The 26,332-nt window shown below is 45.0% G+C and overlaps 1 protein-coding gene and 2 long non-coding RNA genes across 4 annotated transcripts in view; 2 read left to right on the top strand and 1 right to left on the bottom strand.

Annotated features, from left to right (window-relative positions):
- Positions 1-3,059, bottom strand: part of APPBP2 (amyloid beta precursor protein binding protein 2) — a 115,568-nt gene extending 112,509 nt beyond the window's left edge. Inside the window, exon 1 of the mRNA XM_028835735.2 lies at positions 2,910-3,059. The gene's annotated coding sequence lies outside the window, so the exon portion shown is untranslated. The remainder of the gene's footprint in view (positions 1-2,909) is intronic.
- Positions 2,580-17,430, top strand: LOC106994080 (uncharacterized). 2 transcript variants are annotated; one of them, XR_013406324.1, is made up of 5 exons: positions 2,580-2,718; positions 5,003-5,095; positions 12,161-12,253; positions 16,879-16,952; positions 17,041-17,430. It is a non-coding gene; the product is annotated as an uncharacterized LOC106994080 (long non-coding RNA). The 2 variants fall into 2 exon arrangements; XR_013406325.1 differs by lacking the exon at positions 12,161-12,253.
- Positions 17,431-20,228: 2,798 nt separating this feature from the next.
- LOC144335456 (uncharacterized) lies at positions 20,229-23,257 on the top strand. The gene is made up of 2 exons (XR_013406333.1): positions 20,229-20,667; positions 21,662-23,257. It is a non-coding gene; the product is annotated as an uncharacterized LOC144335456 (long non-coding RNA).
- The last annotated feature ends 3,075 nt before the right edge of the window (positions 23,258-26,332 follow it).

A 26,332-nucleotide genomic window follows, 5' to 3' on the forward strand; every position in this document is an offset into this window, starting at 1 on the left:
CTCTGGGTACCAGTGTGTCCTCCATGTCAAGCCATGTTGAGCTGAGCCAAGCCCCCAGATCCCCTGTACAGCATTAGCAGGGCAGACAATAGTGGCTCAGAGCCAAGTATGAACTTACACAAATAGGTTATATAACAAGTGGACGTGTGCGCCTATGCACCAAACTCACTGAGTTACACAGGCCTTGGATATCCACCTCGGCCTATTCCTTGGCCAAAGCACATCCATATGTACCTTACACTCCACCCCCTAGGCTGAGGGAGACATAGGCCTTGGACACACAGGTTTGATACACAGGTTTGGCACACAGGCCTGACATATAAACTTTGGGCATGCAGGTCTGATACATATACAGGCTTGACACATAAGCCTGACACACAAGCCTTGGGCACACAAGCCCAATACATACATAAGCTTCTGGGCATGCAGGCCCCTTGCATACATAAGCTATGATAAACTGCCCAGCTATTGGCGCAGATTACCTTAGGTGTCACCTCCTTGGTGATTACCATTCACATTGCCTTAACTTTAACTTATTAACTACTTTGCCCATACCTGCTTTCAAACCATATGGTGTCAGTACTAGCTTGGACTGCACCAGCAGTAGCACCCCAGCTGGACCCACTTGTACATGATACCCTATTAGGAATGGGGGAGGCCCTTCCTAATGGTGAAGGCTTAGTGTCTAGAGGTGCCTCGGGCCCCATGGCCTCATCTTGCATTAGGACTTCAGGTCCCAAAACCTCTTGTAACTCTGCTGTTAAGGAACTTGCATTCAGCATACTCTGCTGCTCTAAGTAAGTAGGCACTGCACTTCGCCAAAGTGGATGTCTTCACTGTCCCTGTCCAGGGATTGTTATCCATGAACACACCCATCCCGCTATTGGGTTAGTTGTCAGCACGACTGTAGCCCGTACTGCCATGCTCTTATGAGCCTGAAGGGCAGAATATGCAGTTACTAACTGCTTTCCCAGTCTGGGGTGGTGGTTACGCATGAACACACCCATCCCACTATTACTAACTGTGGGATGCTTTTACTATTACTATTACTAACTGCTTCTCTGTTAATGAACACTGGAGGTCAGCTCTCTTCCACAGCTGCTTCCAAGCGCTCATGCACTGATATAGTCCCTAGCCAAAACTATCTGTGGTTACATGTACATCTAGTGTAAATGGGCACCCTCGGTTTACTACCCAGAAAGGCTGTCTCAGCCTCATCATCCCAGTCCCAGGCAAGAGGAGTGCTGCCACTTTTAAACCTGCAAGAGAATCAGAGGTTAACAGAACATTATTAACAAAACCACAGCATATGGCGGGGCTATACAATAGCCCATCAGCAACACTATGAAAGTCCATTGTCGGGCCTAGCGCGGTGGCTCATGCCTGTAATCTCAGCACTTTGGGAGACCGAGGCAGGCAGATCACAAGGTCAGGAGTTCGAGACCAGCCTGGCCAATATGGTGAAACCCCATCTCTACTAACAATACAAAAATTGGCTGGGCATGGTGGCTCACACCTGTAATCCCAGCACTTTGGGAGGCCAAGGTGGGCAGATCACGAGGTCAGGAGATTGAGACCATCCTGGCCAAATGGTGAAACCCTGTCTCTACTAAAAATACAAAAATTAACCGGGTGTGGTGGCACGTGCCTGTAGCCCCAGCTACTTGGGAGGCTGGGGCAGGAGAATCGCTTGAACCCAGAAGGCGGAGGTTGCAGTGAGCCGAGATCGCGCCACTGCACTCCAGCCTGGTGACAGGGCGAGACTGTCTCAAAATAATAATAATAATAATAATTAGCTGGGCATGGTGGCGGATGCCTATAGTCTTAGCTACTCAGGAGGCTGAGACAGGAGAATTGCTTGAACCCAGGTGGCAGAGGTTGCAGAAGCTGAGATCGTGCCACTGCACTCCAGCCGGGGCGACAGAGCAAGACTCCACTTCAAAAAAAAAAAAAAAAAAGAAAAAGAAAAAGAAAGTCCACTGTTGCCCTCCCATGAAGGCAAACTGTTCCTGGCTCTCTGAACAAGAAGTCCCAGTTCCATTGTCAAGTGGTCCAGCAAGTCCGTGACAGACGGTACAGCTGCCAAGCCCTACAAAACATCCACCCTCAGAATGTCTTCAGGTATGGGAGACACATACACAGTGCATAAGTGGAGAGCCAAGCAGCCGATGCCAAGATGCAAAGACCCAGATTTTGCTTTCACTGACCAACTTTCGTAGCTGTTTATGCAGCTCTGCCCGGAAACTTATCCGGGTTCAGAGACCAGTGGATTGCCAAATCCACATGTGGCTCTGGTTGTCCAGTGCCCCGCAAGCCGGGCACCTTGGCCAGTTCTCTTATCAAGCAGAAAAGGCTTTACCCTTCCGCCAGCTGCAGCAGGTACTCTTTGAACTGGAATGCTCGGGCAGGACTGGGTTGCGCAGCAATGATCCTTCTCCCAAATGACTTGCGCTAAGTCTGTACACAACTGCAGACATTAGTTGCTTAACTCCCGCAACTCAGCGGGGACACAGGCATCATAGGAAACGTGTTCCACCACAATGGGGGAGTCTCTGGGCCTCCTCTTGGGACCCAACAGCTGTTCATGCTCTATTTTCTGACGGACTACCCGGCGGGCCTGCAACGGAGGTTTCTCCTCCCTGTGCTGCATCCTGCTGGGATTTGGCATTCATTTCCCTCAGCACAGTCGCAAATGCCCATCTGACTCTGCTGGCAAAGGTATGTTCCTTTCAGTGCTGTGCATTTGCAGGTGCTTCAGCGCCTTCTCCACACTCATGGGGGATCTGGCCACTGCCTCCCATGTTTCCATTGGGGCTTATCCAAGCAGCACCACTACGACCAGGTACCACAGCTCATGCTGTGGCTACATAGCCCACCCGGCAGCCCTCAGGGGCTGAAGACCCACTCACCTCATTGCGTCCTCGTCACCAATTGTTATATCCTGGGGTCTGGGTCCAGCCCATGCTGAAGTCTAAGGGCAGTGGGTGGATGAGCAGAAAGAACACTTGGGTGGCCAGCCATAGGCAGGTGAATTTGGTTCTGTTTAGCAGCAGCTGTCTTACACAGCTTACTCAAACTAGCTCTTTTAAACTGTCCACCCTGTCTTGGCCGCTTAGTCCGGCGACTCCCACACACACCTGTGTGGCCAGCTCTGCCTTGCCTTTAGGGTCAGCAGCTTAACTCTTTTTCTCTCTGGGCAGGAGCAAGCTGAGCTGTGTCATGGCTCCCTCCTGTCCGTCTGCAAGACAGACAGCTTCGGCTCTGTCTCTTTCTCTGGGCGCCAGCACACTCTCCATGTCAAACCATATTGAGCCAAGCCCAGAGCCCCTGTATAGCATTAGCAGGGCAATTATACCTTTTACAGACAATACTGGCTCAGAGCCAAGTATGAACTTACACAAAAAGGTTATATAACAAGTGGAGGTGTGTGCCTGTGGGCCAAACTCACTGAGTTATGCAGGCCTGGATATCCACCTGGGCCTATCAACCACAGCACATCCATATACCTTACACCACTGTTTTTAATGTATCAAGAGCAGATTTATATAACTGGAGTAAGTTTGGGGTTAAATTAATAATAAATAATTAAAAAGACAAATAAATGAACAAACAATAACCCCCAGAAAAACAAAAATATAAAAGGGAAAGTAATCATACTATAATATTAGCATGGATAAAAATAGCGTTTTTCAGCTGGGTGTTGTGGCTCACACCTGTAATCCCAACACTTTAGGAGGCCGACGTCAGTGGATCACCTAAGGTCAGGAGTTCGAGACTAGCCTGGCCAACATGGTGAAACCCCATCTCTAGTAAAAAAAATACATAAATTAGCTGTGGTGGCGGGCACCTGTAATCCCCGCTACTCAGGAGGCTGAGGCAGGAGAATCGCTTGAACCCTGGAGGTGGAGGTTGCAGTGAGCCAAGATTGTGCCATTGCACTCCAACCTGGGTGACAAGAGCGAAATTCCATCTAAAAAAAAAATATATAGCATTTTTTACTTCTCCTTCCTGCCACTTTGTGAAGAAGGTGCTTTGCTTCCCCTTTTCCTTCCACCGTGATTAAGCTAGGAGAGGATATGCCTGCACAACATGGCAGATAATCAATGGGGGACCTGAGAAACTGAATTTCTATACACATCAGGGGCTGAGAGGATGCTCCAGGTGATGGTGAAGCTAAGCTCCAGCAGGACAAGTGGAGCATGGAGTATACCTTCAATTAGAAAACCAAAACAATGTGAACTGTTGAAAACTGCTGTCACTGATTCTCTCCAAGCTGAGGGAATACACAAGGTCACTGCCTCCCACGAAAAGCCGCTCTTGACATTCATCCAGCAGGATTGTGTAGAGATCAAGAAATCCAAAAGGGCTATGAAATATTGATGTTCTGTTCAGTTTCAAGACCTCTGAAATGCAAAGTGATATGTACACTAAACACACGAGAAAATGCAAACACCTTTATAACACTTTTCTCATAGCTCTATTTTCATCCCTATTGGAAGCAAGTCGTTAACATTCATTTTATCATAAATATAATGGCAATGAATTTTAATGTGCACAAATTAAAATATTTTATAAATAAAAATAGCATTTTACATTATTCAACTTATGGAACTATTTGATTCTAGATTATATGATTGTATAACCTGAAAAAACTAATTAAAAATATTTTATATCATTCTATTTAGGGTATTAGATAAAAAAATTAAATAACTCATAGTGACTAAGCTGGTTAATTATTGCCCTTAAATGGATATTAAAAGTGAATTTTTCTTTTTGATAAAGTAACTAGCAAATGATTAAATGTTGTGAAAGTGTTTCCTGGTATGTGGATTCACTGAATTCCTTTGACCCACTTAAACAGAACATGTGACATTCATGAAATAGTAACTTAATAACTTTAAAACAGCTGTTCTGTAGCTCCAAATTAATTTAGCTTTTCTCTCTCAACATGTCTACTTTATGAGAAAAAAGCGTGAGAAATGAGTTGTTCTTTTGCTTTCAGGCCCTGTCCTACCATGAGCTGAAGAGGCAGCAGCATATGTGTTTGGAGTTTAGTAGGGACTGAGAAGCAGGGAAAAGAACTGCCTAACCAAAGGTATTGTTTCCACCTGACTTCCAAGAGGTCAGAAAATTCTCCCTGGTAGATACTCTTTTATACGTGGACATTAGCAATTGTTGTTAAAATGAAAACAGTTTAAACCTATTAAGTTATCATCACCTATTAATAATTTAGACTATCAGCTTATCAGATTTATCAACTAGTCTTATAGCAAAATACTGTTGTTAAACAGCACAGAAACAGGAGAGAAGAAAGAATTGTCTAAGTCTGCACTGTCCAACAGAAATATAATATGAGCCATATAAGTTGAAATTTTCTAGTAATTAGCAAGTAAAAAGAAACAGGTGAATTTTTTTTCTTTTTTTTACTTCCTCCTCTTCCAAGGTGAAATTTTTTTAATAACATATTTTTTGTTAACCCAATATATCTAAAACATTTTTAAACATAAATCAATATAAAATTTATTAAAGAGATATTTTGCATTCTTTTTTTTTTTGTACTAAGTCTTTAAAATCCGGTGTATGTTTTATACTTACAGCACATCTTAATTTGAACTAGACACATTTGAAGTTCTTAATAGCCACATGTGGCCGGGCGCGGTGGCTCAAGCCTGTAATCCCAGCACTTTGGGAGGCCGAGACGGGCGGATCACGAGGTCAGGAGATCGAGACCATCCTGGCTAACACAGTGAAACCCCGTCTCTACTAAAAATACAAAAAACTTAGCCGGGCGAGGTGGCAGGCGCCTGTAGTCCCAGCTACTCGGGAGGCTGAGGCAGGAGAATGGCGTGAACCTGGGAGGCGGAGCTTGCGGTGAGCTGAGATCCGGCCACTGCACTCCAGCCTGGGTGACAGAGCGAGACTCCGTCTCAAAAAAAAAAAAAAAAAAAAAAATAGCCACATGTGGCTACCATATTGGACAAGCAGGTCTAAGTCAGTGGTTCCCAAAATGTGGTCCCTGGAGCAGCAGGATCAGCATCACCCTAAAACTTGTTAGAAATACAAATTCTCAGGTTCCACCCCAGACCTACTTACTGAATCAGAAACTCAGATAGCTGGGCTCAGCAACCTGTGGTTTAACAAGCCTTTCAGGTGATTCTGATGACATGTTAAATTTCACAATCGGCAGCCTAAATTATGGGGAACTGGTTTTTCTTTGCTAACTAATACATTTAACAGGGTTCAAAATTCAAAAAGTACAAAAACATACACAGTGAAAATCTTCCTTTCCTGCCAGGCACAAACCATCTATCTCCCCTCCCTAGAGGCAACCAAAATGTTATGTTTGTAGGTAGCTGTCATGCTGGACCCCTATTGACTTCAACAGGAATGGCACCATGTTTGAGAGGCTGAAGACGAGATGCAGAGCCAGTGAATGAGACATACGGTTTATTTAATTAATTTATTTACTTTTTGAGACGGGGTCTCACTCTGTCACCCAGGCTGGAATACAGTAGTGTATTCATGGCTCACTGCAGTCTCAGCCACCTGGACACAAGCAATCCTCCTGCCTGAGACTCCTGAGAAGCTGGGACTACAGGCATTAGTTCTGGCTAATTAAAAAAAAAAAAAATTATAGAGATGAGGCCTCACTATGTTTCCCAGGCTGAGACATAGGGTTTATTGAGGAGACTTACATACAGGGCAATCCTGTGGTGGCAGGCTGGACAGGAGAACTGCATTTGCTTATAAAAAGCATACTGGCTGGGCGCGGTGGCTCACACCTGTACTCCTAGCACTTTGGGAGGCCAAGGCAAGTGGATCACTTGAGGTCAGGAGTTGGAAACCAGCTTGGCCATCATGGTGAAACCCCGTCTCTATTAAAAATTCAAAAATTAGCTGGGCATGGTGGTGCGTGCCTGTAATCCCAGCTACTTGGGAGGCTGAGGCAGGAGAATTGCTTGAACCTGGGAGGTGGAGGTTTCAGTGAGCTGAGATCGTGCCACCGCACTCCAGCCTGGGCAAGAGCAAGACTCCATCTCAAAAAAAAAAAAAAAAAAGCATACTGGTTATATAGCATTTTCACTTAGCATTCTCACCCTAGCAACCTCCACCTGGCAACCTTGATTTAACCCAAAACAAAGGGCCTCGATCCCCTGTATGGCCCGCATTCCATGGGATGAGATGGGGCTTCCTATGTTCCTCATAGGTAAGGAATGAATCTCCTGATTGGCAACTCCCAGGTTCCTTTTGTTTGTTTGTTTGTTTTTGTTTTAAGAAACATGTTTATTTTCTGTCAAACTTATTTCCATGTGGCTTATGAGCCTGTAAGACAACTTGGTGGTTGTTCCTACCCATTCAAGTGGCCTGAGCAGTGGGAGCTGCAGACCAGGCTTCTGTGGCAGGCTGAGCTCTCCAGTCTTCAGTAAGGAATTACTGAATAGGCACAGAGGGCACCTGCCACCTTCAGATCAGTCTGCACCCTCAGGCGGAGGAGCAGTGAACTCAGGAGCCAGAGCCGTCCACTTACCCTGAAATTCCTCCTTGGTCACAGATTTTTTTCAGCAACAGCCTGCTCTTCCTTTTCATCTTTTTTTTTTTTTTTTTTTGAGACAGAGTCTCACTCTGTTGCCCAAGCTACAGTGCAATGGTGCTGTCTCAGCTTACTGCAGCCTCCGCCTTCTGGGTTCAAGTGATTCTCCTGCCTCAGCCTCCCAAGTAGCTGGGACTGCAGGCACGTGCCACCACGCCCAGCTAATTTTTGTATTTTTAGTGGAGACTGGGTTTCACCATGTTGGCCAGGCTGGTTTTGAACTCCTGACCTCAGGTGATTCACCCACCTTGGCCTCCCAAAGTGCTGGGATTACAGGCATGAATCACTGCACCTGGCCTTCCTTTTCAACCTCTTTAGGATCTCCGTAGAAGCAGAGATCAGGCCTGAGCTCCCATGAGTGTTCACAGGAGATGGTGCCATGCATGCACAGAAGTTCCCAAACCAGCATCCATCATATCAAACCCATAAGTTAAATCCTTTGTTGTTGCATGGGATGGCAATGTCCCCATAGCACAGAGGAGAATCTGTGTTGCACAGAGCGATGGTAGATAGATTAACGTAAGTTGCCTCTGTGACAGGCTGGTGGTCATCGTTGGAATCAATAACCACCAGAAGCTGTGGCTCCCAGAAGGCTGCCTGGATCTGGTTAGTGAAGGTTCCAGGAGTGAACCGATCAGCAATTGAACTTTAATTGAGCAATTGAGATTCTTTAGCTCAGAGTTCCGAACACACATTCTTCTTTTTTTTGAGACGGAGGCTGGAGTGCAGTGGTGAGATCTAGGCTCACTACAATCTCTTAAGACTTGACTGAGGCTAGAGAATCCACCTTCAGGATGGCTCACTCACATGACTGTTAGCAGGAGGCCTCAGTTTCTTGTTGGCTCTTGGCTGAGGGCCTCAGTTCCTCACTACAAGTACCTCTCCATAGGGCTGCTTGAATGTCTTCACACCATAGCAGCTAGTGACTGATCCAAGAGACAGCAAGGCAAAAGCCACAAGGTCTTTCTATACACTTGCCTTTGAAGGGACATACCATTACTATTGCAATTTTCTAGTAGTCACACAGAGCAAATCTGGTACAATATGAGAGGGGACTACAAAAGGGTAAACATCAGGAGGCAGGGATCACTGGAGGCCATCTTGGAGGCTGCTGTATGGCAGATGTGCCTAACAGCAACAATTTAAGCATACCCTGAGAATGACCCTATGGCCTAAGACGAACGTGTGTTCGGACAGCCCAGCGCAGTGGCTCATGCCTATAATCCCAGCACTTTGGGAGGCCAAGGCGGGTGGATCACCTGAGGTCAGGAGTTCGAGACCAGCCTGCCCAGCATGGTGAAACCCCATCTCTGTTAAAAATATAAAATTAGACTAGGCGCGGTGGCTCACACCTGTAATCCCAGCACTTTGGGAGACCAAGGTGGGCGGATCACGAGGTCAAGAGATTGAGACCATCCTGGCCAACATGGTGAAACCCTGTCTCTACTAAAAATACAAAAATTAGCCGAGCATGGTGGTGCACACCTGTAGTCCCAACATCCTAGAGATGAAATTACTGAGAGGGCTGGGCACGGTGGCTCATGCCTGTAATCCCAGCACTTTGGGAGGCTGAGGCAGGCGGATCATTTGAGGTCAGGAGTTTGAGACCAGCCTGGCCAACACAGTGAAAACCCATCTCCACTAAAAATACAAAAATTAGCCAGGCATGATGGTGCACACCTGTAATTGCAGCTACTCGGGAGGCTGAGGAGGAGAATCACTTGAACCCAGGAGGCGGAGGTTGCAGTGAGCACAGATCGCGCCACTGCACTCAAGCCTGGGTGACAGAACAAGACTCTGTCTCAAAAAAGAAAGAAAGAAATTACTGAGAGAGTACGTACATTTAAAGATTTGATGAATATCACAAAATTTCCCTGCAAAAAAAAAAAAAAAAGTCATACCGATGTACACCTTCGTGAATAGTGTTGTTGGAGACTTTGGATGCTCCTTTCCTCACTTTCACTCCAGTTCTGATCAATGAAGAATACATATTTAAAAAATGGTCAAATGGGAACTGACATACAGTTCTGTTAATATGCACAAGACTCTAGTACTCCTGAATTGTAGCTTACCTTAGGTCTGAGGTTACAATTGGGCATCTTACTTCCAGTGTGATTCCAGATCTTATGACCCACACAATCATGCATTCTTGCAGATAAATCAGTAAAAACAAAATTTCCTTCTTCTTATAAGTTAAAGTCCCATATTTGATTATTTTCCTTTTTTTTTTTTTTTTTTTTTTGAGACGAAGTCTCGCTCTGTCGCCCGGGCTGGAGTGCAGTGGCCGGATCTCAGCTCACTGCCAGCTCTGCCTCCTGGGTTTACGCCATTCTCCTGCCTCAGCCTCCCGAGTAGCTGGGACTACAGGCGCCCACCACCTCACCCGGCTAGTTTTTTGTATTTTTTAGTAGAGACGGGGTTTCACCGTGTTAGCCAGGATGGTCTCGATCTCCTGACCTCGTGATCTGCCTGTCTCGGCCTCCCAAAGTGCTGGGATTACAGGCTTGAGCCACCGCGCCCGGCCTTTTTTTTTTTTTGAGATGGAGTTTTGCTCTTTTTGCCCAGGCTGGAGTGCAATGGCACGATCTTGGCTCACCGCAACCTCCGCCTCCTGGGTTCAAGCGACTCTCCTGCCTCAGCCTCTTGAATAGCTGGGATTACTGGCATGTGTCACCATGCCTGGCTAATTTTGTATATTTTAGTAGAGACAGGGTTTCTCCATGTTGGCCAGGCTGGTCTCAAACTCCCGACCTCAGGTCATCTGCCCACCTCGGCCTCCCAAACTGCTGGGATTACAGGCGTGAGCCATTGCACCCGGCCTTTTTTTTTTTTTTTTTGAGATGGGAGTCTCACTCTGTTCCCCAGGCTGCAGTGTAGTGGCACAGTCTTGGCTCACTGCAACCTCCACTTCCCAGGTTCAAGCAATTCTCCTGCCTCAGCCTCCTGAGTAGCAGGGATTACAGATGCATGTCACCACACCTGGCTAATTTTTGTATTTTTAATAGAGACAGGGTTTCACCATGCTGGTCAGGCTGGTCTCAAACTCCTGACCCCGTGATTTGCCTGCCTTGGCCTCCCAAAGTGCTGGGATTACAGACATGAGCTACTGCTCCCGGCCAGTAATTTTTCTTTCTTTTTATTTTTTTGAGACGGAGTCTTACTCTGTCACCCAGGCTGGAGTGCAGTGGCATGATCTTGGCTCACTGAAACCTCCACCTCCCGGGTTCAAGCAATTCTTCTGCCTCAGCCTCCCAAGTAGCTGGGATTATCGGCATGTGCCACCACGCCCGGTTAATTTTTGTATTTTTGGTAGAGACAGGGTTTCACCATGTTGACCAGGTTGGTCTCAAACTCCTGACCTCATGATCCACCCGCCTTGGCCTCCCAAAGTGCTGGGATTACAGGCATGAGCCACTGTGCCCGGCTAGCCCCAATTTTTATTTGGCCTGATGAGTCTGGTTTCCAAAAACAGTAGCTAAATCTCACTTTAGAAATATACCCTGTTGCTTAGACATGGTTTGAAAAAGAATTGATTGGGGACTGAAAGGGTTCATGTCTACGTCACTGTTTTTTTGTGTGTGTGTTTGTTTGAGAGGGAGTCTGGCTCTGTCACCCAGGCTGGAGTGCAGTGGTGCAATCTTGGCTCACTGCAACTTTCGCCTCCTGGGTTCAAGTGATTCTCGTGCCTCAGCCTCCCAAGTAGCTGGAATTACAGACAAGTGCCACCATGCCCAGCTAATTTTTTTTTTTTGAGACGGAGTCTCGCTCTCTCGCCCAGGCTGGAGTGCAGTGGCCGGATCTCAGCTCACTGCAAGCTCCACCTCCCAGGTTCACGCCATTCTCCTGCCTCAGCCTCCCGAGTAGCTGGGACTACAGGCGCCCGCCACCTCGCCCGGCTAGTTTTTTGAATTTTTTAGTAGAGACGGGGTTTCACCGTGTTAGCCAGGATGGTCGCCATCTCCTGACCTTGTGATCCACCCATCTCGGCCTCCCAAAGTGCTGGGATTACAGCCTTGAGCCACCGCGCCCGGCCATGCCCGGCTAATTTTTATATTTTTAGTAGAGATGGGGTTTCACCATGTTGGCCAGGCTGGTCTCAAAGTCTTGACTTTGGGTGATCCACCCACCTCGGCTTCCCAAAGTGCTGGGATTACAGGCATGAGCCACCACACCCGGCCCGTACTTCATTGTTGATCTGCTGGTCCACTTGGTAGATAAGGAAGTCAGGCCAGACCCCTGTTGCCAATGGTTATACATATTAAACCATATTCCTTGAAGTATGTAGCTACAAAGATGGGATATTGGCTCACCGTTACATAGTTATTGATGCCAGGGTATGTTTATAAGGTATAAATATACCATTTTACTTCCCTGATTGAAAACTTCTGATGATTCATCATTGCCCAAATCATAAAGTGTATGTTTCATGATATGGCTCTCACAGCCCTTCACAATCTAATCTAAACCTACTCTTCAGCCTCTTTCCTTATTCCCACCCTACCTCTGATGTCACTCCCCTATTTCTTGAAATTTGGGTGGTGGTTGTTTTTTTTTTTTATATATATATAGAGATGGCATCTCGATGTGTTCTCCTGGCTGGCCTTGAACTTCTGAGCTCAAGTGATCCTCCCACCTCAGCCTCTCAAAGTGCTGGGATTACAGGTATAAGCCACCATGCCCAGCCTATTTCTTGAAATTTGGTCTCCAACCATGCTAAAAAACTGGTCATTGCCTAATCAGGTAAGACATGATGAATCACACTCTCCAGGCTCCTGAAGTAGCTTACCAATATTGGGAATACCTGTTGACCCTGATTACTCAGACTATATCCTGCCTGGGCTGTCAGGCAGCTCAAAGTTAAATTTTTATTTTTTATTATAAGAGACATGGCCAGATGTGGTGGCTCATGCCTGTAATCCCAGCACTTTGGGAAAACGAGGCAGGCAGATTGCTCGAGTCCAGGAGTTCAAGACCAGCCTGGGCAACATGATGAAACCCCCATCTTTACCAAAAAATACAAAAATTAGCTGGACGTGGTGGTGCATGCCTGTCGTTCCAGCTACTCAGGAGGCCGAGGTGGGAGGATCACCTGAGTCCAGGAAGTCAAGGCTGCAGTGAGCTATGATCATGCCACTGCACTCCAACATGCATGACAGAGTGAGACCCTGTCTCAATAAAAAACCGAGAGAGACAGGATCTTGCTATGTCACCCAGGTTTGAGTGCAGTGGCTATTCACAGGTGCTATCATGGTGTTCTACAGCCTTAGACTCCTGGACTCTAGTGATCCTCTCATGTCAGTGACCAGAATAGCTGGGACTATGGGCCCATGCCACTGCACCTAGCTTTTACAATTAAATTTAGTGCCTACTCACTAACTCTTATTACTAACTCTTAGTAGCCGAATTAACATTTCTATTTCTTTGGACCATATTTTTGTTGTTATATTTAAGACTACTTCTTTAAATGATAAAATAAGTGAGATATAGAAACGAAGAAAAATATTTTGAAATGTTATTTTTAAATTTTATTTATTTATTTATTTATTTTTGAGAGAGTCTCTCTCAGTCGCCCAGGCTGAAGTGCAGTGGCGCAATCTAGGCTCACTGCAGCCTCTGTATCCTGGGTTCAAGCAATTCTCCTGCCTCAGCATTCCAAGTAGCTGGGACTACAGGGGCGTGCCACCACACCTGGTTAATTTTTGTATTTTTAGTAGAAACAGGATTTCACCATGTTGGCCAGGCTGGTCTTGAACTCCTGACCTCGAGTGATCCGCCTGCCTCAGCCTTCCAAAGTGCTGGGATTACAGGCATGAGCCACCACGCCTATTTTTTTTTTTTTTTTTAAAGAAATACATGCAGTTGTTAAAAAAGAAAAAGTACTCAAGTGTATAAACTATACAGTCACACATTCTTCCCTAACTCCACTGCCCAGAAGTACCTAGTTAAGCTTAATATATATGCTTCCAGATTTTTCATATAAGCAGCTGATAAATCTCATACATTGCTGGTGGGAATATAAATTGGCACACTATTTTGGAAAACTGTTTGGCACCATCTACTAAAACTAAATATATACATAGACACAATAGTCTCACTCCTAGGCATATATTCAGCAGAAATGTAGACATCTGTGAACTAAAAAAAATATAAAAGTAATGTTCATATAAGCATGATTTCTTAGTAGCCCCAAAGTAGAAATAAATAAATTGTGGTATATTCAACTTGAATATATCTCATAAACAATAATGACCAGAGAAGCCAGACGAAAGAAAATATGCTGTATGATTACATTTCTGTAAAGTTCAAAACAATCCATAATGGTAGAAATCAGCAAGTAGTTACCTTTGGGGAGATGGCTGTGACTACGAGGATGTATAAGAAGGCATTTGGGCTATTAATGGGTGTGATTGCATTGTGATAATTTATTGAGCTGAACACTGATGCAGTAAAAAGATATTGATCTCATTATTTTTAATGGCTCCAGAGTCTTCCATTGGATGGATGTTTACTAATTTAGTTAACCATCTCTCTATTGATTGCACATTTACGTTAGGTTTTTAGGTTGTTATTCCTATAATAATGCTGTCATGACCAACCTTGTATAACTTCTTCCATTTTTATGAATATATCTGTAAGATATATTTCTAAATAGAGAAACTGATGTTTTACAAGAAATACATGCTGTAAATGTTGTTAGATATTGTCATAAAACCCTGCAGAAAAAAAAAAAACTGTAACAATTTGCATTTTCACACAGGACATGGTTGCCTAATTTCCATAATCTGAAAATTCACTGAGTAGTGTTGGTCTTTTACATTGCTGCCTTTAGTAGGTGAAAGCATTTTCTCACTACTGCATTCATTCTAGGTTTTTTCTTTCTCTTTTCTTTTCTTTCATTCTTTCTTTCTCTTTTCTTTCTGTCTTTTCCTCTCTTCCTCACTCCCTCCCTCCTTGATTTCTCTCTCTCTCTCTTTCTCTTTTTCTTTTTTTCTTTGACAAGTTCTTGCTCTGTCGCCCAGGCTGGAGTGCAGTGGTGCAATCGTAGCTCATTGTAACCTCTAACTCCTGGGCTCAAGTGATCCTCCTGCCTCAGCCTCCTGAATAGCCAGAACTACGGCACTCGCCACTGTGCCTGGCTTCTCATTCGTATTTTTAAATTATTGGTGAATTGAAATTTTTTTTTTTTTTTGAGATGGAGTCTTGCTCTGTCGCCCAGGCTGGGGTGCAGTGGTGCGATCTCGGCTCACTTCAAGCTCCCTCTCCCGAATCCACGCCATTCTCCTCCCTCAGCCTCCTGAGTAGCTGGGACTACAGGCGCCCACCACCATGCCTGGCTAATTTTTATGTATTTTTAGTAGAGATGGGATTTCATCGTGTTAGCCAGGATGGTGTCTATCTTCTGACCTCGTGATCCGCCTGCCTCGGCCTCCCAAAGTGCTGGGATTACAGGCTTGAGCCACCGCGCCTGGCCGAATTGAAAATTTTTAATGTTATTAGCTGTTTGTTATTTGTTATGAGTTTCTTATTTATGTTGTTCTCCTTTTTTCCCCTCTAGGGAGTTGTTTGCTTCTAATATATATTAAGAATACTAATCCTGGCCAGGCGCGGTGGCTCATGCCTGTAATCCCACCACTTTGGGAGGCCGAGGTGGGCGGATCGCTTGAGCTCAGAAGTTTGAGACCAGCCTGGGCAACACAGTGAGACCTGTCTCTACCAAAGAATTTAAAAATTAGCCAAGTGTGGTAATTTTTACTGGAAATTAAATTAATTACTAGAATTCCAATAAATAAATTCCTGGAAATTCCTCACTGGAGCCTGGGAGGTCAAGGCTGCAGTGAGCACTCCAGCCTGGGCGACAGTGAGACCCTGTCTCCAAAAAAAACAAACAAACAAACAAAAGAGGAGAGAGAGAACACCAATCCTTTATAAAGTGGTACAAAATATGTTTTCTGGGTATCATTTGGAATTTGTCTTCATTATTGGTAATTTTTGACCTAAGAAAAAGTAGTTTAAATTTTTATGTGTTCTGTTTTAGGCTTTCAGTGTTTTCTAGTATCTTCTTAAGACTGGAAGGCCAGTAAGCAAGTTTTTCGGAATTTGTCCCCATGCTGACATTTTGTGTCAGGTTTTTCCTGGAACACAGTGTACCCTTTGCATGTTCCAAGGGAGGAGATCAAGGTAATATCAGACAATTCTGCCCACACATCCCGGGCTGGCCTCCCAGACACTGGACTGGGGCAGATAAGACAAGCAGTCTAGCTCCTCAAGGCTTTTATGAATGGCTCTTTGATACTGGCCTCTGAAGCCTTTGAAATGGGTCAAGGCAGAACATTTACTTTTTATCCAAGAGTTGCATTATACGCTACAAGAGAAATCATAGCTTATTCACTACTCAGTTACATTTTCAAATTGAGGTTATTAGATGTTATCACCCCAATGATCCTGTGCCAGTTATTTTTTAAAGTCATAACATTTGAAATGTAACAGTATGTTCCTTTTCCCTTATGGTTTAAGAGAAAATGATGTTCATAAAATGAATCACCCGTTCTTTACTCCCAAAGAAGCACTAGAGTCTCCAGATTTCCCCTCTCCCAGTTCTCCTTTTGCAGGGTTCTAGCTGGAAGGGCCTCACTCACGTACCAGCTCGGTGTCAGGGCTCTCCTTTTGACAAGTGTAGCTCTAGCCATCTTCCACTAGAGCCACTGTGGTTCCTCCAGCTCCTCCCAGGATGTTCCAACCCAATTCTGTACTTTTCCTGACTTTTAGAAGGTCCCATAAAAATGTTCCAGCCTCAAAAAAAAAAAAAAGTTAAGACTGGGCAGGGTGACTCACACCTGTAATCCCAGCACTTTAGGAGGCCAAAGTGGGCAGATCACATGAGGCCAGGAGTTCAAGACCAGCCTGGCCATCATGATGAAACCCTGTCTCTACTGAAAATACAAAAATTAGCCAGGCATAGTGGTGCATGTCTGCAATCCCAGCTACTCAGGAGGCTGAAACACATGAATCGCTTGAACCCAGGAGGCGGAGGTCGCAGTGAGCTGAGATTGAGCCACTGCACTCCATGTGCCACCATGCCTGGGTAATTGTTTAATTTTTTTTTTTGGAGGCAAGGCCTGACTATGTTGCCCAGGCTCATCTCGAATTCCTGGCCTCACGCAATCCTCCCCACTCAGCCCTTCAGTCTTTGGAATTACAAACATGAGCCACAATGCCTAGCTAAAATGAGTACATTTTATCATATACAAATTACATCTTAATGAAGGTGATTTTTTTTTTTTTTTTAGATGGAGTCTTACTCTGTCGCCCAAGCTGGAGTGCAGTGGCGTGATCTCGGCTCACTGCAACCTCCGCCTCTCAGGTTCAAGTGATTCTCCTGTCTCGCCCTATCTAGTAGCTGGGACTACAGGTGCGTGCCACCACGCCTGACTGATTTTTTTTATTTTTAGGAGAGACAGGGTTTCACCGTGTTAACCAGGATGGTCTCGATCTCCTGACCTCGTCATCTGTCCATCTCGACCTCCCAAAGTGCTGGGATTAGAGGAGTGAGCCACCGTGCCCAGCCAAAGAACGCTAAAGGAGGCAGAGACTGGAGTCATGCGTCCACAAAACAATGCCAAAGATTGCCAACAACTACCAAAAACTGAGAAGAATCAAGGAGGGATTTTACTGCTCTCTCAGCTCTCCACCAAATGAGGATACAATGAGGCAACTGCTATCTGCAAACCAGGAAGAGTGCCCTCCCCAGACCCCAAATTTGCTGGCATCTTGATCCTGGACTTCCCAGCCTCCAAAACTGTGGGAAATAAATGTTGTTTAAGTCAAAAAGAAAAAAAAAAGTAAAGTAAGTTTCTTCCCCTAGGACCTTCAGAGAGAGCATGACCCCTCAATTTTGGACTTCTAGCCTCTGGAACTGTGAGGGAACAAATGTTTGATGTTTAAAGACACCCAGGGCCGGGCCTGGTGGTTCATGCCTGTAATCCCAGCACTTTGGGAGGCCAAGATGGGAGAAATTGCTTGAGGCTAGGTGTTCAAGACCAACCTGGACAACATAAGCAGACCCTGTCTCCATAAAAACAAGCAAAAAAAAAAAAAAAAAAATTAGAGGCTGAGGCGGGTGGGTCGCTTGAGGTCAGGAATTCGAGACCAGCCTGGCCACCATGGCAAAACCCCGTCTCCACCAAAAAAATACGAGAATTAGCCAGGCAAGGTGGTGTGCGCCTATAGTCCCAGCTACTCGGATGGCTGAGGCAGGAGAATCACTTGAACCCAGCAGATGTAGGTTGCAGTGAGCGAAGATCCCACCACTGCACTCCAGCCTGGGTGATAGAGCTAGACTGTCTCAAAAAAAGTAAAAAATAATAATAATTTAAAAAGTAACAGGGCATGTTGGTACATGCCTGTAATCCCAGCTTCTCAGGAGGCTGAGGTGGGAGGATTGCTTGAGGCGGTGGAGGCTGCAGTGAGCTGTGATCACAGCAGTGCACTCCAGTCTGGGTGACACCGTGAGACTGTTTCCCAGAAAAACAAAAAACAAAAAGTGTAAAGACACTTTGAGGGAGGGAGAGAGAAGAAAATAAAGACATCCAGTTTGTGATAATTTGCTACAGAGCCTAGGAATCTAAGACACTTAGAATTGTTTTCATTTATTTTTTTTGTTGTTGTTGAGACAGAGTCTCGCTTTGTCACCCAGACTGGAGCGCAGTGGCCGGATCTCAGCTCACTGCAAGCTCCGCCTCCCGGGTTTACGCCATTCTCCTGCCTCAGCCTCCCGAGTAGCTGGGACTACAGACGCCCGCCACCTCGCCCGGCTAGGTTTTTGTATTTTTTAGTAGAGACGGGGTTTCACCGTGTTAGCCAGGATGGTCTCGATCTGCTGACCTCGTGATCCGCCCATCTCGGCCTCCCAAAGTGCTGGGATTACAGGCTTGAGCCACCGCGCCCGGCCTAGAATTGTTTTCATAAACCAGGCGTGGTGGCTCATGCCTGTAATCCCAGCACTTTGGGAGGCTGAGGCGGGCAGATCACAAGATCAGGAGATCGAGACCATCCTGGCTAATACAGTGAAACCCTGTCTCTACTAAAAATACAAAAAAAAAAAAAAAAAGCCAGGCGTTGTGGCGGGCGCCTGTAGTCCCAGCTACTCAGGAAGCTGAGGCAGGAGAATGGCTGAACCCAGGAGGCGGAGCTTGCACTGAGCCGAGATGTCCCCACTGCCCTCCAGCCTGGGTGACAGAGCGAGACTCCGTCTCAAAAAAAAAACAAAAGGAATTCTTTTCATAATATGCTCTTGCCCTATGGAGATGTTTTATAGTCAGATACGAAGTCGATGAGCTTGAGATCTGAAAAACTTCCTCTTCACTTTGTACCTCCTTGGTGGAGTTCTCAGGGAACTCGCCTTCTAGTGAGCCCGCATCCAGCCTGCTCTCACACAGATGCTGTCTAGCTCCCATTGAGGGGCTCCAATGCCTGTGGGTTCTTTCAGATGCCCAGCTTCACAAACCCCCTTACACAGGCTGCTCGTAGCATGTGTCTTTCTCTGCATGTGGAGTGGGCTATAATATTTCAAATATTAATGTGCATTTCCTTACCCTCTAGATCATCATCCATTTTTGTTGTTGTTGTTTCTTCCAGAAGAGATTTTTCCACAACCTAAAGTTAGTTCTGAATCTCCCCTTGCTTTGAGAAAACAACAGTGGAGGGTGGGGACATCACTGTGGAATGTCAGAAATGAAAGTCAGTAAATTTTGGTTTGTAAGTTCAAAAGCGGTTTATGTCTCATAAAGCAAAAATATTAAGAAAGAAGATAAAATCAGTCAGCAGAGATGACCAGATAGGTAGAGACTGAGAATGTCACAACCTCTGCTCACTCTTACAACCACCCTGGTAGCATTTTTAACCCCCTTCCCAGGAATATTAACTTCAAAAGGAAGAAAGATCAAGTAGAAAGAAATGTGAACTAAGGTATTTTAAACATGAATTGAGATATAATTGAATTTGATTTAGTTTGCCTTAGATTAACAAGATTGTTTTCTGCTTCAGGCAGGATGGGGACTCAAGGTCATAAATTAAGACTGAATTGTAGGAAAGTTCTATTTGGCTGGGCATGGTGGCTCATGTCTGTAATCCTAGAACTTTGGGAGGCCAAGAAAGGAGGATCATTTGAGGCCAGAAGTTCAAGACCAGCCTGGGCAGTATAGGGAGACCTCTGACTCTACCAAAAAATATAAAAGTTAGCCAGACATGGTGGCACATACCTGTGGTCCCAGCTGCTCGGGAGGCTGAGGTGGGGGGATCAATTGAGCCCAGGAGGTTAAGGATGCAGTGAACTTTGATCATGCCACTGTACAACCTGGGTGACAGAGAGAGACCCTCATTTCAAAAAACCCAATTAACTAAATTAAATATAACCTTTCTTTTCTTTCTTTCTTTCTTTCTTTTTTTTTTTTTTTTTTTTTTTTTGAGACAGGTCTTGCTGTGTCACCCAGCCTGTAATGCAGTTGGCGCCAGCTCAGGTCACTGTGACCTTGACCTTCTGGACTCAAGTGATCCTCCCACCTCAGCCTCCCAAGCAGGTGGGACCACAGGCCCACACCACCACACCCTGCTAATTTAAAAATTTTTCTTTGTAGAGATGGGGTCTCACTATGTTGCCCAGGCTGGTCTTGAACTCCTGGGCTTAAATGATCCTCTCTTGGCCTCCCAAAGCGCTGAGATTACAAGTGTGAGCCATTGCTCCCGATTAAAAAGTTCTATATTCTATATATCTGCACTTGGAGGATCCTGTGGGTGAGCATCTGTGCACGACCAGTTCCTTCACTTGCGTCGCCCTAGCCCCAGCCCTGCTCTTCATTTGCTGCTTTCAGAGTGTATCTTTCAACATTTTCCTGAACTTGGACCTTCTCTGAGGGAGATCCAGCAGTTTCTGAAATCACTAACTGCTCGTTTACAAAATCCTTTCGGGTCCCAGACATCCTCCCTATTTCTTAAGAATATTTTTGGCCGGGCACGGTAGCTCATGCCTGTAATTTCAGCACTTTGGGAGGCTGAGGTGTGTGGATCACCTGAGGTCAGGAGTTCAAGACCAGCCTGGCCAACATGGTGAAACCCCATCTCTACTAAAAATACAAAAATCAGTTGGTGTGGTGGCATGTGCCTGTAATCCCAGCTGCTCGGGAGGCTGGGGCAGGATAATCGCTTGAACCTGGAAGGCGGACGTTGCAGTGAGCCGAGACGGTGCCATTGCACTGGGCGAAAGAGTGAGACTCCATGTCAAAAAAAGAAAAAAGAAAAATGTTCAGGACTGTTACAGCTGAGAAAAGATTTTTTCATGTATCCTTTAGACTTACATGGTCACAGCCTTTCTTCATGACAGGCCCCTCTCTTTTCTCCCTCGCATCCTGATAAACCCCTATTCTACCCTCCGCCAAATTTGTATTAAAAGTCGCACATGAGCCCAGATGACATCTGATTCTCTGTAGCTGACAGAGGGCTGGCAACAGAAATCTCTCTTATATCCTGGCAATATGTAATATACTACCTTTCTCGTCTAGTAATGAGAGTCCTTAAAGGGTCTAGTTTCTTCATAAAGGATGCACCCTCTCTGAAACTAGACATCAACCTTATAACTTTGAATCATTCTCTAATTAGGCAAAAGCATATCTTGCAAAATAATTTTATACTTTCAATTTTGAAAATGCCACCTAGTGGACAGAACTAGTAAGGTTTTCATGATAACAACCAGTCATGGGATAATCGCTAGAGTGAGCCCAGGGGTTTAACAAACCCTCCAGCTGGATCCACTTCAGCACGCAAACCAGACAAATGGCCTGTGATGACTTTTCTTTTTCTTTTTTTTCTTTCTTTCTTTTTTTTTTGAGATGGAGTTTTGCTCTCGTTGCCCAGGCTGGAGTGCAATGGCATGATCTCAGCTCACCACAACCTCCACCTCCTGGGTTCAAGCAATTCTCCAGCTTCAGCCTCCAGAGTAGCTGGGATTATAGGCATGCACCACCACACCCAGCTAATTTTGTATTTTTAGTATAAATGGGGTTTCTCCATGTTGGTCAGGCTGGTCTCGAACTCTCGACCTCAGGTGATCCATCCGCCTTGGCCTCCCAAAGTGCTGGGATTACAGGCATGAGCCACCGCATCCTGCGCTGTGAAGACTTTTCTCCTGTCTTTTCTGCTTCCCTCCAAATTAATCATGACATGATAATTTAAAAGAAAATATTGGGGGGCAGGCATGGTGGCTCGCACCTGTAATCCCAGCACTTTGGGAGGCTGAGGTGGGCGGATCACTTGAGGTCAGGAGTTCAAGACCAATCTGGCCAACATGGTGAAACCCCATCTCTACTAAAAATACAAAAATCAGCTGGGCAAGGTGGTTCATGCCTGTAATTGCAGCTACTGAGGAGGCTGAGGCAGAAGGATCACTTGAACCAGGGAGGAGGAGGTTGCAGTGAGCTGAGATTGTGCCACTATACTCTAGCCTGGGCAACAGTGCAAGACTCCGTCTGAAAAGAAACAAAATAATTAACATCAAGAAGAAAATGTTGGTTGTTCCAATTCATGTTGTTATGACGTCCAAGTTGCTAGCTATTGTAATGGCAAAATATTTGGGGAAAGTATATGGAACAAAGGTTCATGTGCTGGGCAGTGATGGGAAGTTAGTAATTAGTATGTCCACTCTCCAACTGCATAGAATAGTTTACACTCAGCAGGAAAATCACTAAACTAAAATTCCAAACATAATATGAGAATTCAATAGGTACTTTATTGTTTGAAAAAACATATAAATCATGACTGTTTCTCCCCACCCCTAAGAGTAGTAATTGAAAACTCTGGAAATCTTTTAAACAAAGATAGGACGCATTCCTTTGTTTCAAATATAGAGTACTTGCAGATAAGATCCCTGAAATCTTCTTTTGAGAAATGTCAGGGCAAAACTGAGATCCAGTTTCTGAGTTTAGACAGATAATTACTGAAACTTTTGAGAGTACTTGGAACTTCAAATTATCTGTGACTCCACCTTTACTGAGTCACACAGCAGCCATTACAGCCCTTTTCTGTTTCTTCCTTTGTGTTGCTCCATCCTAGGTTTGGGAAATGGTGCATTTCCTCCTCTCTGCCCACTAGCAATTTCACATTTCAATTTCAGCTAGAGGAAGGGACACAAATAAATACCTATTAGAAATTATGGGGTGGAATAATTTTGTGGATGAGAAAGTTTCAAAAATCATGAGAGGGACCTATGACAGACCCCCTAGGGTCTTATATAATGTCCCCTCCACATTTCTCTGCTTTTAGACACAGCTGTGCTGAATAGTTCCACGCAAGTTCAGATGCACCTAGCACTGATGGTGCTCATGAGTACACGTGTGCATCTTGTTCAATGCCCAGGACATTCTTCAGTGCCACAGGAGCCTGCTAGACTCATGGACAAGTGCAGTCCAAGGCAACCCTCAGGCAGAGGGGGATGGGAATAAGTGATGATCCAGCCTCCTTTCCTTCGGAAGAATCATTCTAGGAGGCCCTGGCTGACTGGAGTGCCTGATCTCCACAGTTGCAACCTGGATAATTATTTTTATATGATCTTTTACTCTTCTATTTCACTCTCCTCCATCTCTCCTGTGATCACTTTCCAAATAAACTACCTTAATTCAATTCCTTGTCTCAGCCTCTGCTTTCAACGGAACCCAATCCGTGTTCACTAGGAGACAAGCGAGAAAGTATTCTGAAGTCCATTTTTGCTCTTAGTAAGTTAAGAAGAGTATACTTATTCTGAGCCAGGTGCGGTGGCTCATGCCTGTAATCCCAGCACTTTGGGAGGCCGAGGTGGGCAGATCACTTGAGGTCGGGAGTTTGAAACCAGCTTGGCCAACATGGTGAAAACCTGTCTCTACTAAAAATACAAAAATTAGCTGGGCGTGGTGGTGGGTACCTGTCATCCCAGCTACTCAGGAGGCTGAGCCGGAAGAATTGCTTACACTTGGGAGGAGGAGGTTGCAGTGAGCTGAGATCACACTACTGCACTCCAGTCTGGGCAGTAGAGTGAGATTCCATCTCAAAAAAAGTAAAAAGAAAAGTATACTTATTCACTCCCGATGTTTTATTTGGTTAAGTGGGGTGACGTCTATTCCCATTTTTCATCTCTCTATGCTTATTATGCTATTGCCACACTGGCCTCCTTTCTGTTTCTCAAACAAACTAGCCTATTCCTGTCTTAGGGTATGTGGAGGAGTTGTTCCTTCTGCCTGGAACACTTTCCTTCTGTGGCTTCACGTGACTGGCAGCATCTTGTCATTCAAATCTTAATTCAATTGTTACTTTCTCAAAGAAAACGTCCTTGACCACCAAAAGTAGCCACCATACACAGACTCCCAACACCCTACCATATCACTTTGATTTATTTTCTTCATAGCTGGTATAAATTTATCTGGCTAATTTGTTCAATTGTTTATTGGTCACCTATTTCCACCTCAAAACCTAAGATCCAAATACAAGTAGGTACTCAACATACATTTGCTGATCAATAAATCTCCTGGGCCAGGCATGGTGGCTTATGCCTGTAACCCCAGCACTTTGGGAGGCCAAGTGGGCAGACTGCTTCAGCCCAGGAGTTTGAGACCAGCCTGGACAACATGGCAAAACCCTGTCTCTACAAAAAATAAAAATTAAAAAATAATCTGGGGATGGTGGCACATGCCTTTGGTTCCAGCTACTGGGGAGGGAGAGATCGGAGGATCTCTTGAGCCCAGGAGGCAGAGGTTGCCATAAGCCAAGATCGTACTGCTACACCCCACCCTGGATTATAGAGCGAGACTCTGTCTCAAAAAATAATAATAATAAACCCAACAAATCTCCTTTTGCCTGTAAAGAATTGAAAATGTTTTCTCGGACTTGTGTGCAAAAATAAATACGGGTTTTTAACAGAGACTGCTCAGCTCACCAGTGTCTGGGAGAGGGCCTCTACCTCTACATATATCAAAGGGTTGAAATAGAGCATTCCAAAGAATGATCTAAGTAGAAACTTCTGAAGGAAAATCTCTATGAACATTCCATTTGCCTTATGAGGAGCTTAGAATTTAGCTCTCCACTGAATAATTTGTTTCACCTTCAGTACTTGGTTAGGCTTGCATTACCTTACTCCAACGGCTTCTTTACCTCTTTGGCAAGGTCTAAATTTGTCATAGATGTGGAATTTTTTGTTTCGTTTTTACAAAGTCTAGGTTTGTCACAGATTGGAGGAGTACAAGCAAGACAGAGTAGAGTTGGGTCTTGGCTTCAGCGCACCCCCCACTACAGCATTCCCATTGAGATGCTTACACGACGACGTCACTGCTAATAGTCCTTTTACTTAAAGAATTCCAGGAACTGGCCTTGGAGATAATCAAGGTCGCAAAGTGTTCCCCCTCAGGAAGGAATGCTGAACAACTGATTTACAGCCTGGTTGCCCTGGCCAGACCACCAGGTGGCCCATTACTGAAGAAAACCATCACAATCAGCTGCCCTGACCTGCATACCCTACCCCTCACGTGTTTTGTCCAGCCCAGCCTGCATACCCTACCCTTGATGTCAATTCTCATGCTTTGCCTACTAAAAAAGCCCTACCAGCTCTTCAGGGAATTCTTTCTCTTGTGCTGCCTCCCTTATGTCTCAGCATAAGCTCCAATGAAGCCTTGTCAGGGAAAATTCTTTTGGCCTCATGTCAATTTCTTTTGCATTGAGAGCCCAAGAACCCATGGTCAGTAACATAAGGAGACATGACGACTAAATGCAATGTGGGATCCTGGATTGGATCCCGGAACAGAAAAAGGATATTAGTAAAAAAAACTGATAAGATCTAAATAAAGATTGTCATTTCTTTAAAAAAAGAAAAAAGTAACTATGAAAAAATAGAATAGATATAACACTAAGGTAGGCCATTCCCAGAATCCAGCTTTGAAAGACTTTGCCACCTTATCACAGAATCAAAAGTGCTTCCCAGCCCAGGCGTGGTGGCTCACACCTGTAATCCCAGCACTTTGGGAGGCCAAAGTGGGCGGATCACCTGAGGTCAGGAGTTCGAGACCAGACTGGCCAATATGGCAAAACCCTGTCTCTACTAAAAATACAAAAAATTAGCTGGGCGTGGTGGCAGGCGCCTGTAATCCCAGTTACTCAGGAGGCTGAGGCAGGAGAATTGCTTGAACCCGGGAGGCAAAGGCTGCAATGAGCTGAGATTGCCCCATTGCACTCTAGCCTGGGTGACAAGAGTGAGACTCTGTCACACACACACACACACACACACACACACACACACACACACACACACACACAAAACTGCTTCCCAGAGTTGAGAAACTGTCCCTGCATGAGGAAGAGGATACATGACTTTAAAGAAGTTTCCTACCCACCATCTTTTCTCTTCTCCCCTCCCTCTTTCCCCACTCTTCTCTCTCCCTCTCAAATATATTTTGAATATGTTATACCTGTATGAGTTATAAAACTCAGAAAGTACAAAAATATATGTGTAGTTCAGATTAATACTAAGTGTGGTAGGCTGAATAATGATCTTCCCTAAAATAAAATATTTATATCCTAATCCCTGGAATCTGTGAATGTTATCTTATGTGGGGAAAAAAAAGAACTTTGCAGATGTTACTAAGTTAAATATCTTGAGATGGGCATATTATCTTGGATTATCTAGGGCACTCCTAAATAAAATCACATGTATCTTTATAAGAGGAAAGCAGAAGG

This window comes from Macaca mulatta, chromosome 16 (genome assembly GCF_049350105.2).
Source record: "Macaca mulatta isolate MMU2019108-1 chromosome 16, T2T-MMU8v2.0, whole genome shotgun sequence".
NCBI lineage: Eukaryota > Metazoa > Chordata > Mammalia > Primates > Cercopithecidae > Macaca > Macaca mulatta.